Consider the following 17,718-nt stretch of genomic DNA (forward strand, 5'->3'; position numbering starts at 1 on the left):
GCAAATTATTTGCCAGCATTTGGAAGTCAAACAGGGTGAGAGGGGAGAGCCTTTACATATTCCAGGTTTAATATCTAAGCACCAGATGGAAACAATTCTACAATGAAAGAAAGAAATCTGTTAGGATATTTTGGAGATCTGTTCAGTTCAGCAGCACGTCACTGGTTGTGGAGGCCAATTTCTCAGAGGACTTATTTGAATTGCAGATACTGAAGTAGTGCACTAATTTAACCCAGAAAATGCTGAATTTTGGATTTATTTAAATTTTAATAATTCTTAGGTCAGAGAAGTACCCATTTTTCCTTCAGTAATGACTCTTGTATACCTGAGACAAAAAATTTTGAGGCAGATAAGCAGGAAGAGAAGGAGTGATTTTTGTTGAAATTGTGATAATAATAAAATTGGAATAATAAAAAGTTTTACTGTTAATATCTACAACTATTACCATTTTAAGGGAATCATAAAATCATCTATATTTATTTTCTGCTATGAAAATCTTTATCCAGAACAGTTTATGGCATTCATTATTGAAGGATTTGAAACAACAACAATTAAAAATAGCCTATGGATCTTTCAAAGGGTGATTTTTAAGCAAATCTGAGCAGAAACAAAGGGCAAAAAAATCTGCTTGGAAAATAATGGATGGCTGAGCTTTGACAGTGAAAGACTGGGGAACTATTGGGATATTAAACAGTAAATCTCTGAGGGGGCCTCTTTCATATTCATACCTGTGTTTTCTGGCAAAATAAGTGTCAAAATTTGCAGCCATATGACAGCAAAATTATGCATTACATGGTAAATTATAGATTTTGGATGAAATCCAACTCAAATACTTTCATAAGAACTTGACATAATAAACAAAACACATTGCTTTTCCAAACTGCAGCTTGTTTAAAATTAAAAAAAAAAAAAATATTACTATTATGATAGATGATCAGAATGTCAATGCTCTTCACCCCCATTGCTAGATTTTTATTTTATGAAAAGTTGTGAGAGGACTGTATTTATATACAGTGAACTAGGAGCTTAAAATCAATGATTGAACTAATGGAAAGTCAGCAGTGACTGAGAAACTTGTTCACATACTTTGGGTGGGGAGAATAGAGAGAGTCTTTGCGGGGAGCAAAGGGGATATTCAGTCTGATTTGGTCCTACTCTCTCTGCTATATACTTGGACTTTTTGAGCAGAGAGGTGGAAATAAGGCAAGGGGAAAGGGAAAGGAGTTTAAAAACAACAAAGAGGAACAGAAGAGAAATGCATGAGGGAATAATGGTGAAGAAACTCTTATTCTCTTGAATCATCTACAACGTTGAGTTCTTGGTTTTAGGTAAAGGACATTACTCAGTGTTCATCTTCCAATGAGTCATGTCTTTGAGACAGTTAACCTACTTTCCTAGTATTACATTTAGAGTATGATCTGAGACTAACAGGAAAACAGATTTCGTGGTGCTGGGGTTGTATTGGAGCAATTTAGAGGGTCAAGAGGAGTAATTTAAACTTCCTCATCTGGACTGTACTTATAGTTTGCATACTTGGGGTTGTTAAAAAAAGGACACATTTCTCAAACAATTCACAGTTGCTCTGAAGCCATGGGAACTAAAACTGCAAGAGGACAACTGGTCCACGAATCAAGAAACATGCATTCAAGTTGCACATCTGACACAAAACGTGTGAGCTAGTCATATCTGTTTTCTTCTTAGCCCTGTACTTTTCTAGCCCGGAAAATATGGAGGTTGGTTTGGATGATTTCTAAGGTCTCTTCCGACTCTGAAAATTATTGATTCTGTGTTTGCTTCATTCTAAGAACTGAAACACCTGTGCTTTTCAGTATATTGAATCTAATAAATATGGAATAAATATCTTGCAGAGGCCTGCGAATATTCAAATGTCCTTCCCCTCTTACCAGCTTTTCGTATTTCTGTGTTCTGTTCTATAGAATTGTAGAAATCTGTGCCTTACAAATTTTACATTTGGAAAATATTAATTGGACAACTCAGTTTATACTACTTGACCTGTTGATTGGCTTGATTATTGAACATAATCAGTTTTTCTGGAATCATGGAAATATTTTTATAAGGAAGATTGTAGAAGTGTTTGATGGGGTAGGGAATTTTGTTTGCAAAGGCTGATAGTATGCGGAATGTTGAAAAGTAGGATACTGGTGATTAAGGTAGGGGTAGAGGAGCTAGGTCAGTAGTGGCCAGTCATACATATTGGAGGAATTTGTTTCCGGGAGAGGAGAGGTATTTTCTTTTAAGCTGAGAACTACTCGCCAATGTGTTCTGGAGGCATGATCCTCATACTATGAGTTCAGAGTTAGCTCTTAATTCTGATTTTACTTGAAAGTCACTGGGATCTGTTCTTCCTAGTACCCACTTTGTTCTGAATCAGTAGGGTATAAACCTACACAGCCTCTGTGCAATAAACCATAGAATTGAGGAATTTTAGGGATGGAGTACATCTTTTTTTTTTTTTAAAGATTTTATTTATTTATTTGAGAGAGAGAGAATGAGAGAGAGCACATGAGAGGGGGGAGGGTCAGAGGGAGAAGCAAACCCCCTGCCGAGCAGGGAGCCCGATGCGGGACTCGATCCAGGGACTCCAGGATCATGACCTGAGCCGAAGGCAGTCGCTTAACCAACTGAGCCACCCAGGCGCCCCAGGGATGGAGTACATCTTATTGGTGATCTTTTCCAATTTACTACTTAGAGATGCCTACAGCATGGTAAAGTGATTATTAGGCTTTAGAATAAAAGCATTGTATTTCCCAGCTTCTTTGCCTTTTAGCTGATGACTTTGCACATTTATTTTTTTGGAAATCCAGCTGTCTTTTTATTTATTAAAAACTTTAAAAATAATACTTTGTTGAGGTAAATTCACATGTAAAACCTACCCTTTAAAGTGTATATTCACACAGTTGTGCAAGCATCATCACCATCTAATTTTAGAGTATTTTCATCGCTGCAAAGAGAAAGCCCATGCCTACTGGTAGTTCTCTCCATTTTCCCCTACCCTGCAGACTTTCTTTCATGTAGCATCAGGTTTTCAAGTTCATCCACCTTGTAATGTGTGTCAGTATTTCACTCCTTTTTGTTACTGAATAATATTCCCTTATTTGTATATGGCCCATTTCATTTATCCATTGATCAGCTGATGGGCATTTTGGACTGTTTCAACTTTCTGGTTATCATGAATCACTGCTGTGACATTCCTGTGCAAGTTTTTGTTGACTTGGTTATATATTTAATAGTGTAATTGCTGGATGAAATGGTAACTTTATGTCTAGTTTTGAAGAATTTCTTAACCATTTTCCAAAGTGACTGTGTAATTTTATATTTCTACCAGTGTTGTATGAGGGTTCTAGTTATTCCACACCCTCACTATCACTTGTTGTCTGTCTTTTTTATTATAGCCATCCTAGTGTGTGTGTGAACTGATACCTTGTTGTGGTTTTGATTTGCATTTCTCTAGTGGCTGGTGATGTTGTGTACCTTTTCCTGTACTTATTTGGCTACTTGTATAAATTCAGAAATATTTTTGAAATATTTTGTTTATTTTTAAATTGGGTTGATTATATTTTTGTGGTTGACTTGTAAGGATTCTTTAAATATTCTGAGTACAAGTCCCTTATGACATAAATGATTTGCAAATATTTCTCTCATTCAGTGTATTTTTTCATTTTTTTTGGACTTTGAAGCACAAAATGTTTTAATTTTGATTAAGTATAATTTATCAGTTTTTTGTTGCTTGTGCTTTTGATGTCACATCTAGGAAATCATTGTCTAATCCAAGGTCATTAAGTTTTACTTCTATGTTTATTTCTAAGAGTCTTATTGTTACAGATTTTACATTCAATTCTGTGATCCATTTTGAGTTAATGTTTATATATAGTATGAGATAGGGTCGAACTGCTTTCTTATGCATGTAGATATCCAGTTGGCGCAGAATTCTTTTTAAAAAAGACTATTTTTGGGGCGCCGGGGTGCCTCAGTCCATTGAGCATCTGACTCTTGATATTTGGCTCAGGTGGTGATCTCAGGGTCATGGGATCCAGCCCCGCATCTGGCTCTGTGCTCACAGAGTCTGCTTGTCCCTCTCCCTCCACTCCTCCCCCTGCTCACGCTGTCTCTCTCAAATAAATACATAAATAAATCCTTTTTTAAAAAAAGCCTTTTTTTTTTTTTTTTGGCCAGTTGAATTGCTTTGACACCCTTGTGAAAATCAATTGACTAAAAATGGAAAGTATATGTCTGGATTTACAGTTCCATTCAGTTGATCTATATGTCTATCCTTATGCTAGTACCACAATGATTAATCATGGAACTTTGTAGTAAACTTTTGAAATTATAAGTGTGAGTCTTCCAACTTTATCCTTCCTTTTAGAGATTGTTTTGAGTATTCTGTGTCCCTTAAAGCCATATGAATTTTAAAATCATCTCACCAATTTTTGCAAAAAGGGCAGCTGACATTGAGGTAAGAATTGCACTGAATCTAGATTAATTTGGGAAGTATTACTATATTAATAATAAGTCTTTCAGTCCAGGAACAACATATGATGTCTTCCCATTTATTTATTTTTTCTTTAATTTTTTTCAATGATGTTTTGTAGTTTTCAGTGTGTAAGTCTTATACATTCTTGTTAAATCTATTCCTGAGTATTTTATTCTTTGTCGCTGTTGTAATAGAGTTGTTTTCTTAACTTTTTTCAGATTATGTATTGTTGGTGTATAGAAATATAACTGATTCTGTATATTAAACTTGTATCCTGTAACCTTGCTATACTTCTTTTTTGTGTGTGGATTTTTTAGGATTTTCTAAATATAAGATTGTTATCTGTGGATGGAGGTCATTTAACTTCTTTCATTTTAATCTGAGTGCCTTTTATTTCTTTTTCTTGCCTAATTGCCATAGCTAGAACCTCCACTACAGTATAGAACAGAAGTGTGAATGGACGTCTTTATCTTGTTCCTGTTCTTAGAAGGAAAACATTTAGTCTTTCATGATTAAGCATGATATTAACTGTTTACATTTTGTAGATGGCCTTTATCCAGTTAAGGAACCTCCCTTCTGTTTCAAGTTTGTTGTGTTTTTATCATGAAAAGGTACTGAATTGTGTCATGTACTTTTTCCTTCATCTATCGAGATGATCACGTGCTTTTTGTTCTTTGTGTTAATGTGATATATTATATTGATTGATTTTCATTTGTGGAACCAACTTTTCACTCCTGTTATAAATACTACTTAATCATGGTATATAATCTTTTTCTTTTCCTTTTTTATGTGACTTGATTTGGTTTGCTGCTATTTTGTTGAGGATTTTACATTTATATTCATAAAGGTCATTCTTTTGTCACAATTTCTTTGGTTTTGGTATCATGGTAATGTGGTCAAATAAAATGTATTGGGAAGTGTTTCATCATCTTCTGTTATTTGGAAGAGTTTGTGAAGGATTGATATTAATTCTTCTTAAAACAGTTTAACAAGTAATCTTTGACAAAGCAGGAAAAAACATGCAATGGAAAAAAGACAGTATCTCCAATAAATGGTGCTGGGAAAATTGGACAGCCACATGCAGAAGAATGAAGCTCGGCCATTCTCTAACACCATACACAAAGATAAACCCAAAATGGATGAAAGACCTCAATGTGAAACAGGAATCCATCAGAATCCTAGAGGAGAACATAGGCAGTAACCTCTTTGACATGGGCCACAGCAACTTCTTTCAAGATACATCTCCAAAAGCTAGTGAAACAAAAGCAAAAATGAACTTTTGGGACTTCATCAAGATAAAAAGCTTCTGCACAGCAAAGGAAACAGTCAACAAAACAAAGAGGCAACCCACAGAATGGGAGAAGATATTTGCAAATGACACTACAGATAAAGGGCTGGTATCCAAGATCTATAAAGAACTTCTCAAACTCAACACCCAAAAAACAAATAAGTCAAAAAATGGGAAGAAGATATGAAAAGACACTTCTCTGAAGAAGACATACACATGGCTAACAGACACATGAAAAAATGTTCATCATCATTAGCCATCAGAGAAATTCAAATCAAAGCCACATTGAGATACCACCTAATACCAGTTAGAATGGCAAAAATGGACAGGGAAAGAAACAACAAATGTTGGAGATGTTGTGGAGAAAGGGGAACCCTCTTACACTGTTGATGGGAATGCAAGTTGGTACAGCCACTTTGGAAAACAGTGTGGAGGTTCCTCAAAAATTTAAAAATAGAGCTACCTTATGATCCAGCAATTGTACTCCTGGGTCTTTACCCCAAAGGCACAGATGTAGTGAAAAGAAGGGCCACATGCACCCCAATGTTCATAGCAGCAATGTCTGCAATGGCCAAACTGTGGAAAGAGCCGAGATGCCCTTCAACAGATGAGTGGATAAAGAACATGTGGTCCATATATACAATGGAATATTACTCAGCCATCAGAAAGGATGAATACCCAACATTTACATCAACAGGGATGGGACTGGAGGAGATTATGCTAAGTGACATAAGTCAAGCAGAGAAAGTCAATTATCATATGGTTTCATTTATTTGTGGAACATAAGGAATAGCATGGAGGACATTAGGAGAAGGAAGGGAAAAATGAAGGGGGGTGGAATCGGAGGGAGGGATGAACCTGAAAGACTATGGGCTCTGAGAAACAAACAGGGTTTTAGAGGGGAGAGGAGAGGGGGGATTGGTTAGCCTGGTGATGGGTATTAAGGAGGGCACATACTGCATGGAGCACTGGGTGTTATACGAAAACAATGGATCGTGGATCACCACATCAAAAACTAATGATGTATTGTATGGTGACTAACATAACATAATAAAAATTTTTAAAAAATCTAAAAAAATAAAAAAAAAAACAGTTTAACAAGTGAAGCCATCTGAGTCTGGTCTTTTCTCTGTGGGACTATTTAAGTCCTTTTTGCTTGTTACAGGTCTATCATGGTTTTCTGGTTTTTCCTGGACTCAGTTTTCATAGTTTATATCTTCCCAGGAATTTGTTCATTTCCTCTAGGTTATCAAATTTGTTAGCGTACTGTTGTTTGTAGCATTCCCTTTTAATCCCCTTTTAAAAAATTTGTAAGTTTGGAAATGATGTCCCTTTTATTCCATATCTTAATAATTTAATCTCACTTTTTGCTTGGTCAGTTTAGCTAACGGCTTGATGTTTTCAAGTAAATTTGGTTTTATTGATTTTTTTCTATTGCTTTTTTTCCTATTTTCTATTTCATTTATTTCTTCTCTATTCTTTATTATTTTCTTGCTTCCACTTGCTTTGGTTTTAGTTTGCTCTTCTTTTTCTAGCTTCTTAAAGTGAAAGTCTGTTATTATTTATTTGAAAACTTTTTTTTTAAAGATTTTATTTATTTATTTGACAGAGAGAGATAGCGAGAACAGGAACACAAGCAGGGGAAGTGGGAGAGGGAGAAGCAGGCTTCCCGCGGAGCAGGGAGCCTGATGTGGGGCTCGATCCCAGGACCCTGGGATCATGACCTGAGCCAAAGGCAGACGCATAACAACTGAGCCACCCAGGCGCCCCTGAAAACTTTTTTTTTAACATAGGCATTTATATCTGTAGCTTTTCCTTTAGGCACTTTGTTAGTGGCATCCACAAATATTAGTAATGTTTTGTTTATTTTTTCATTCACTTCAAAGTATTTTCTAATTTGCCTTGTGATTTCTTTTTTGTCCTGCTATTTTTTTAGGAGGGTGTTTAATTCTATGTATTTGCAAGTTTCCAAAATTTCCTCTTGTAACTGATTGCTAATTTTATTCCATCATAGTTGAGAAGCATACTTTGTATGATTTAAATTCTTATAAATTTATTGAGACTTGATTATGGTCTAACATATGGTGTGTTTTGGAGAATGTTCCATGTATACTTGAGTGGAATGTGTATTCTGCTACTGTTGAGAGGTATTTTATAGGTTACTTAGATCTAATTGTTTTATAGTGTTGCGCAGTTTTCTGTTTTCTTCCTGATACTCTACCTACTTGTTCTATTCGTCATTGAAAAGTGGGGTACTGGAGACGGTTTTGTTGAAGTGTCCATTTCTCCATTCAATACTGTTATTTTTGAAGTTATTAAGTATAATCTCTGATGCAACAAATAACAAAATAACTCAAAAATACAATAAAAGAAGCAATAAGGAAATTAAAATGATATACTAGAAAATGTCTATTTTGAAAAAGAATGTAGTAATAGAGAAATAGAGGAATAAAATAAAACATAAGATGTAAAGAAAACAAATACCAACATGGTAGACATAAATCTAACTTTACCATTAATGACATTAAATACAAATGCAGTACACACTCTAATCAAAAGACACAGATTGGCAAAATAAATTTAAAAAATGATTCAACTATGTATTTCTACAGGAGACACACTTTAAATTCAAAGACAGATCAGAGGTGGCTTCTGTGAAATTTTTTTCTAATTAGTATTTTGAAAGTTGTACTCACTATGAGTAAACCACCATAGGCTAGATTATACTGCATTGCAAACAGATCTCAGTGGATTAAAATAATAAATGCTGTACATCCATTCTTGTTGACCAGGGGCTCTGCTCATTCTAGTTACTTAGAGTTACAAGCTGACGGGGGCACCGTTTCAATATATGCTTTCATTATTGCCAAGTTCAGAAGGAAATATGGTAGATTGCATGCTGACACTTAAAATTTCTGCTCCAAAGTATTGCATACACTTCTATTCATAATTTGCTGGTCAAAACCAGTCACCTGGCCACACTTCATACAAAGGGGCAAGAAAGGTAGGGTGTAGTAGGTGTTCAGAAGTGGAGAGAACCAGGCACAGCAAAAATTACAACTTTAATAGCAAATAAGAGATCTAAAGCCTAGTGAGGGTAAGCAACATATTCAAGATCATCCAACTGTATCAATTATCATAGCAACAATGACAAGACAAGATCTTGAATGAAAATTTATCATGGTGCACAACTCATGTACTTCTAGATTGAAATGGGTCTGATAAAGGATTAAGGCCAAATAGTCACATGCTTCTTAAGTGGTGAGCTGAAGGAGAACAATAGCAACCCAAAACAATAGTTCAAGGATGCAGTGATGTTCAGTAACATAATCAAATAACATGCTGTAACTGTGGCTTGCTGGGAAATAAGCAGCAGATAGGCTAGTTTGTACACAGTATCCAAAAATGAGTAGATATTTCTGAGCAAAACTTTGAACCGTCCATAGTACCTACAGGGAGAGGCCAAAACACAACATGTGATACAAAAAGCAGGTGCAGCGGACTATCACAGAATCATTCTTCTATGAGTACTAAATATGGAGTGACTCTTTGTTATGCCTCTTTTCTCTGTGGCCCCACTGGTCCCTCCATAGTAATCAGGAACAGTGGCATTTTCCCTGAGGAAGAAGGATCACAATTTAGAGAGACTGTCTTTAACATGTTGCCAGGAGCACACATTCCTCATAACAATAAAGCATTAGAAAATATAATGTAAGATGAGTGTAACCTTAATTAAAATATTTCCTGTTGTTAATTCTATAGTCAAAATGCAAAACTAATAGCATTTTTTTCCCTGTCACTTTTAATGATCTTTGGAATCTTCCCAAACTTTTTTTTTTTTTTTTTTGGTACTCACTGATGATGATGAATCAGATTAGACTTGCTAAAGTAGAAATGTTTACATTTCCTAAGAAGCCGTATGTTTCCCTCAATATTGGATGCGACATACTTGCCCTGTAATATATTCAGGTGGAATTGAATTCAAACTTGAAATGTGTTTACTTTTATATTCGTTACACAAGCTTTGAAGAAGTTTGGCATCCATAAGAGTGCATTTTTATCTCACTAGATGGAGAAAAAGTATTTCTAAAAAACGTTACCTCCTCTGCTTGATTTGAAATCACACCTTTCAGAAGTTCAGTTTAAGTTCATATTATCAGTGGATCTTTTTAAAAAATCGCCAGTTGAATTTGCTAAGAATTAAGTATTTTTAATTTAGTTACTTACTGATTACTATTTTTACATGAACTTAAGTGTTTAATTTTTAAGTGTTTATAGAAACTGGAGGGTTTTTTTTAATGGTACAAAGATAATTTAGATAAAAGAGACATTTAAAGTTGTAATATAATCAAGCATATCATTTGTATCACACTTATTCATGTTTAAAATGCTCTGACATCTTGCTGATTTTTCTAACAGAGTTAAACTGAATAATATTTATATCCATACATTCAAGTTTAGACAAGAAATAGTGGGAGGTCTGCTTTCTTTTTGTCTGAAAACTTCTGTGCTTATTTTTTTATATGTTAATACAAAATGTACTTTACTATGGATGAAGCAATTTTGTAATAGTTTTTTGTAAAATGATTCCAGTTCTATTTCGGAGTACACAGCATCAGTTTTCTCTGTTTTTTCAAGATCAGTTTTGAGCACTCTTTTAGTTATATTGCTATGCTATAAACCACCCTAAAACTTAGTGGCTTAAAACAACAAACATGTTATTATTTATGATTCTGTGGGTCAGGAATTCAGGCAGAGCCCAATGGGGATGGTTTGTTTCTGTTTCACCTGGTGTTGGCTGGGGTGGTTTAGCTTGGGCTATAGAATCCAAGATGGCCTCACATGTGTATCTGGGACCTTGGTTCTGAATGTTGGCAGGGCATCTCGATTTTCTTTTTGTGTGGTCTCTCATCTTTAGTTGTTTCGTCTGAGTTTCTTTACATGAAAGGTGAATTCTGAAGGAACAAAAGCAGGAGTTGCAAGATCTTTTAAGACTTAAGCTCCTAACTGCACAGGGTCACTTGCACCATATTAGACTGGTCAAACAAATCATGAAGATATCCTAAATTCAAAGGGGAGTAGAAATAGACTCCACTCTTTGATGGGAGGAGTGGCACAGCCACATTGCAAAGGGGCGCATGGGAAAGGAGCAGTTGTAGCCATTTTGGGAAACAATATACCACAAACACAAATGAATGAGTTACATTTTTAAGGTCACTACTGTATACTCCTTTGCCCAAATTATAACCTGGCAGTTCACTGTATGAAAGTCTATATCCTTGTATTTCTGTTTGGGACCTATTGAATGTCTCATGTCTCAGTAAATTGAAGTGAACACTTCATCATCCTCTCTTTCAAGTCTGTGGCAGTTTGATGTGATTTGGAGTATGCTTTATAAAATGGATGAATGCAGGGACATGATTAGTAGTATCAGAGACATTCATTCACCAAGTATATCTTGAGTACTCTTTGTGGGTTAAGTACAATTCCAGACAATGTATGTATAAGTAAAGGTGAGTAAGAGTTGGTTTTTATTCCATGGTATTTGACTTATTAGTCACTTTTCACTCCCTTGAATTGATTCTGTGCATTCAAAGCCTTGTCTACAGGTGGGAGGGGTGGAATATATTTCCCTGACTCTGAATTTGAGTCTGTCCGTGGCTTGCTTTTGGTAAAAGGAAGAAAGTAGTAGCACAAAATGTGCTTGTCTAGGGCTTGACTTAACTTATTTCTCTTCTATCACTATGAGTACAAACTGGGCCTCAGAAGTAATACACATATAGACCTAAGCAATCCATGGCTTGAAGCAGAACTGGCCAGTAGAGTAAGTCTCCATCGGCCAACTACCAGCTGACCCACAGATCTGTGAGAAATATGGTTATTGTCGTATGCCTTTGAGATTTTGTGGTTTTTCTATATACAAAAGCTGCTTGAAACAAATAATATGCTATCTTGTAGGGAAGAAAGACATGTAAACAGAAAATTGTACTACAGTGCAGTACCTGCACAACAGAGATCTCTATTAGAAGGGCTCCGCCTCCATTTTCTCTGGGAATGTGTGTGTGTGTGTTAGTGGGGCATGAGGATGATGTCCTAGAAAGAGGTGACACAAAGCTGAGTCTTAAAGAATAAAAGAAGGGATATGTAAGAGTTCACCAAGGAGGAGAAAATATTGCAGGCCGAAATTCAGTGTGAGCAGAGGGATAGGGGTAAGCTCTAACATGGTGAGAAGAAAACTATAAAAACAGGCATTGTAACTATAAGTTTATTTACAACCCTACTTACCAAGAGGCTCAAACCCTTAAATTGGCTTTGCAATGGATTCTAATTCTAAGAGATTTATAAACTGCTAATGACTAGGATTGACATGAACTTTGTTATTCTGGCTAAACATTTTAGAGTACGTGCTCTACTAAAATTAATATGAGTACAGTTTCATTGTTGCTGCCTTTACAAATAACGAAATTACATTTCAGTCAAGTATTTCAAATGCACAGTCAAAAGAGGCACAGATGGTAACAGTAGGCATGACTTAAAAGAGGAAAATGGTCAATTGAATATTAACAAGAAGTAACATTACTGCTGGTATTTTATATAAAAATTATAGACCTTCCTTTCAAATGGTTGCTTTAAAAAAAGTTTATAAATAATTATATTGCATATCATTATAAGTTATACCTACAGGGAACAATTTTTAGACCTATAGGTAATGTGTTTGTTTCATAGGTAAAATTTTCATATGATGCTTTTTTTAAGCCAGTCTTACTTTATGCAGAGCTAAATTTGGCAAATGATTTAATTTTAGAACTGAAGGGGCCTTTGAACATCTTCTGTTGCTAATTTAGACCCTAATTTTCTAGCCCTGCTGTTTACTAGCTATGAGAACTTGGGCAAATTTCTAACCCTCTCTGTACTTGAGTGTCCTCATCAGTAAAATGGGGAAACAGTTCTTACCGGATGTAGAGCCCTTGCAGTAACTAAATGAGATCTTACAGCATGCTCTGTGACCTATGACAGGCACCCAATAAATGTTAGCTATGTTATTTTTATAATCACAGTAATAACATAATTAATAATTACTGTTGTTAGTTAATCTTGTGGCTGAAGAAACAAGAGGCCTGGAGAGCTTACAGGACTTGCACAAAGATGTATGCTTAGCAGCTTCAGAACCTGAAAGAGATTTTGGTCACTGACTTCCATGTAGTGCTTTTCCCTGAAGGAGGCTGCCCTTCACACCAAGTATTCAAGAAGTTCGTAGTAAAGGTGAGGAGTGATTCGGAAAACCACCACCCTGGTGAAACTGCCTCTAAACTGAAAAGACATGAATGACTAAATGTAGGTATCCAAAGGATTGGTAATTGTCCCCAAATGTATATATGTAATCAAACACAAACACACTAATTCAAATAATTGAATTATAATTAAACTTTTCTTTCTGGGAATTCTCCATTTATAATAAGCAATTTCACTTGCAGTTTCAAAGCTTTTGGTCAAATTCCAACAATCCCACATCAGGCTCCCTGCTCAGCAGGGAGTCTACTTCTCCCTCCGGCCCTCCCCCTCTCATGCTGTGTGTCTCATTCCTTCTCTCTCAAATAAATAAATAAAATAAAATCTTTAAAAAAAATTCCAACAAAAGAGGTAGAAAATTTTCACGTAAGACTATTGGACCCCTTACTAAAGTTAAACAAAAAAGGCTGTTATTTAGTTGAAAGAATGTAGCTGTTGGCACTTTCAGTTTTATCCAAACGACTGCACACAGCCCTACCTCAATTTCGTTATAAAAGTAAAATTAGAAAAGCTAAACATTGAATCTTACAAAGAAATATAATTTGATTCAATGTCATTAGAAGCCAGTGTAAAATAGAGGAGAATGTGGAGCTGGCTTAACTACTTCCATGCTGAATAAAACATCAGCCCTTAAACCATTCACCTACACGCTCCCAGCTGTACCTGTTGAGACTCACTTTTACTCATTAGCTCAGTCATTTCATGGTATACTATTTTAAGGATACATATGTTTCCTATTAGCAATAATGAAATAATGGGGAATGTGTGGTAATATGATAGCAAAATTCAGTAAAAATTCTATTTGAACTTAATTCTGTGGGATATGAACATAACCCACAGAGGAGTACTCTGATCTACAGTGAAGAATAATTTGCCTACCGCTCTGGTTCGCAATTAATGAAAAGTCCTCAGGAAATCCCAATTTCTGATTAAAGAGAGTTGATTATGATTAATGTATCCAAATTAACTGCCAAAAAGGAAGCCACCTCATAATTATTTACATTGTTCCTTCAATTTTAAATTCCTAAGGCTACTCATGTCTGTGCTTTTTTTCTTTAATCCTTAAAGATGTATATTTGGTTTTTAAATTTGATTAGCAAGACAACAATTGCCCTTTGTTTCTGCTTGTAGAAAATATTCAAGGTCTTATGAATTTTCTTTTCTCTCCTTTCCATCCTTCTCTAAAAATAGTATAACTGTTGCCATAACCCAAGATGTCCACTTCAAATGTACTTGGTCTAACCTTACAAGTACTGCCTCACTTGCAAGTACTTACTCAGCCATTACCCTGTGCTGCTTTCCTGATGCCTGGTTGAACTTTGGTGGAACTAAAGACATATTTTCAGGCAGATACGGCACGGAGGGCTACTATTTCATTTTTCCATCTATCTCCCTAAGTAAATTTTCGCAGACCAGATTTTTGTAGCATTATGTTTTTGCATTTTTCAGGGTACTTGCAGATATTTATGTGGGAAATTTAGAGATGTTGCATTAAGGTCTGTTAACTGGATGCTGTTTTAAGCTGGAAGCCTTCCAAGTATAGTATTTATGTTAGAAAGTGTCTGCTTCTATTGAAATTGCATATATATTTAAAAAGCAGTAAGAGGGTATTAGAATTTGTAAGCTATAGAAGTTACAGTAGGAGTTAGTCAAAAGAATTAATATTTATTTCTCCAAATAATTAAGTGGGCTTACAGAATATTTTTCTTCTACAGGAACTTCTTTCAATACTTCAGATAAATTTTTGTATTAATATATTTCATGAGTCCAGGATTACAGTAGAAAATTTAAAAATGCAGTTAAACAAAAAGAAAATCCAATCAAAATCTCATTATCTTGGTACAAGTATCATTAACATTTTGGTATTTTGTCACATACGCTTTAATATTTAAAAAAGTATTCATATATCATTTATTCTAAAATAAGATTGTATTATAATAAATATTGCTTTATAGACTACATTTAAAAATTTTATGGTATCAGATTTTTCATAGCAATTAAAATATATATATTTATTTTAGTGGTTGTATAATATTTTCTTGCATAAAAGTACCATTATTTAGGTTGATCCATTGTTTTTGCAATCATAAGTAGATTGTAAGGGACACCAATGCAGCTAAATTGTCATGTAATTAAGTAATTATTTCCCTAGAAAATGTTTAAAAAATTGAATTTCCAGGTCACAAGATGGGCTTTCAAAATATTTGTAATGGAAAAATGCTTCTGAAAAAGCATGTCCCAGTGTGTACTGCCAACAGTAGAATGTGAGTCTCCATTTCTTAATAGCCTTACTAATAATGGTAATTATTTCAAGCATTGGACAGTTTTATAGGTTTGACATCTCATTGTTGCTTTAATTATTATTCATTTGATTATAGGTTTTAAAAAAGTACATTGATTATTTCTATTTCTTCTTTGAATTTCCTTTTAGTGTCCTTTAACTTTACTTTTCTACTGTAATGTTATTCTCTTATTAGTTTGCAACAGATCTTTACTTTCCTCTTGTCTTTTATAATATTGTAAATGCCTTTTCAGTTTGATGTTTATTTTTAATTTTTGTTTCTATTGCTTTCTGCCATCAGTATTTAAAATGCTCCCATATTCAAGATGACCAGCTATTCCCAGTTATCTTCACATTCCATTATTTCCAACTGCACTTCCAAACTCAATTTTACCTGCTTCATTCCAAAATGCAGTCTGAACCATGGTGTAGAGTATGCAACTTGCAAATGTAGGTAACCAGAAAGATGGTGCCCCTCAGAGGTACAAAGACGTGGTACAGATGAGCAAGTGTACAGGGAAAGGTGTCATTTCTTTGTAATTGCCTGAACACATTTCAGGGATAGGAAATCTTAGAAGTTTAACATTAGATAACTATAGACTTAAATGTAAACTCCAAGCGTTCATAATTAGAGAAACTCAAAACGTTACTCACTTGAATTAGAAGCTCTGATACCAGAAAGTGATCATTACAATGGAAATGGCAGGCAGTGTGGCAGAGCAAGGAAGACTATTAGATGAAGAAACCAGATCTGAACATGAGCAGGATAGAAACATCATCCTTAACTGTTCTTGCTAAGTTTTTCACTGTTCCCTGAATGGAACCTGGGTAAAAAATGAGCAACAGGCTTATATTATATGTTAAATCTACTGTATTTGCAATAATTTTTATATTTACTAGTTCATAAATGATATCATTTTTGTCCAAGATATCCAGTATCCAGTATTTTATTCCAAATGTCCAATGAGTCGTAACAAATTATTTTACCTTGATTAAGCCTGTCTTAAAGGATGCCCCTTACTGTTGTTACATTATAAATATCTAGGAGGACCTTACCTGTTATTAGAACCTGGATTTTGGTGCCCAGAGTTTGTGAAATCAGTAAAAAGCGCCAATTCTAGAAAAGTGACTTGAAGTATATTTCTGCCAGGGTGTGTCGTCTGTGACACAAGCACAGAGTTAAGTACCAGAGGAAGAAATGCCAGCGATGTTTAAGGCATGCTTATTCACTCTTTTATTCCCCATAGTATGATTTGGAGATGTGTCATCCACATATCTGTAAAATGCTGAAGACTGTCAGAAGCAGCTCACGTATACCCTGAAGATGTGACTTTGTCACCCAACAAGGTGCTTGCTGTTCTTGTCCCCAGAATTGCCATTATTTCTAAAATTTTAGAAATCAATGTGGTATTGGTGATTACTTCTCAAAAAATATGGATAGTCATAAATAATTCTACTACTAGAATTAATTGTATGGTAACGAATAATAGGTAATTTCAAAGTCTACCTTGTAATGTATTCACTGAATCAGTGTTACATCTGTTACCAAAACAGGCTAGAAATATCTACCTAATGTTGCCACCTATTTTTCCCCTGTTTTTCTCTTGTTTTATTTGGAGAGGGAAAATGTCAATGAATAAGCATCTGACAAGTCACTGTCACCAGAACTTATTGAAGAGGAAATGCAGGAACCTTTCTTTGCCTTAGTTTCTTCATGTGTAAAAATGGGAATAATAATACCCACCTTATAGGATTATAATAAGGATGAAAGTGCTTGTAATTTTGATAGACAGTTAGCAAATATCAACAATACTAGTTATTATTGTCTTTATAATTATCATCATCATCATCATGGCTTTTATCTGAGTTCTTCATAAAGCAGACCTGAAACAAAGGGTTAAGAGCAAGCATTTAATTGGGGTGTGTGACGCCAGAGATACAGGTGAGAATGACAGGGAAAGGAAGAAGAAAGAAGAAAGAGGTAGTGCAAGGATATCTCATCAAATTCACCACTGCTATAGGTGATCGGTTTCTTTTTGTAGAGATCCAGATCCTCTTACATCTCAGGCTGGTTTCGTGGGTGCTCAGAGTGGTCTGGGAGATATCCAGCTCAATCCCGGGGACCATGTAGGGGAGAGGGTCCCCTACTCCTCCGCCATCTCCCCCCCCCCAGGTGATCGGTTTCTTGATCCTACAGGACCACCTGGTAAGCAGTATAGACCATGCCTTAGGATTTTCTGTAGGCAGGGGAGGGTATAGAGAGCATATACATATGTATCTACTTGATTGGTTAACGTGTGCCCTGATTGAGTGTTAACCCCCATATACTTCCACATTGTATGAATATGGGCAACAAGCAGATTTCAG

This window comes from Mirounga angustirostris, unplaced genomic scaffold (assembly GCF_029215605.1).
Source record: "Mirounga angustirostris isolate CCGP_5_RB_7025 unplaced genomic scaffold, mMirAng1.0.hap1 SCAF_1, whole genome shotgun sequence".
Lineage (NCBI taxonomy): Eukaryota > Metazoa > Chordata > Mammalia > Carnivora > Phocidae > Mirounga > Mirounga angustirostris.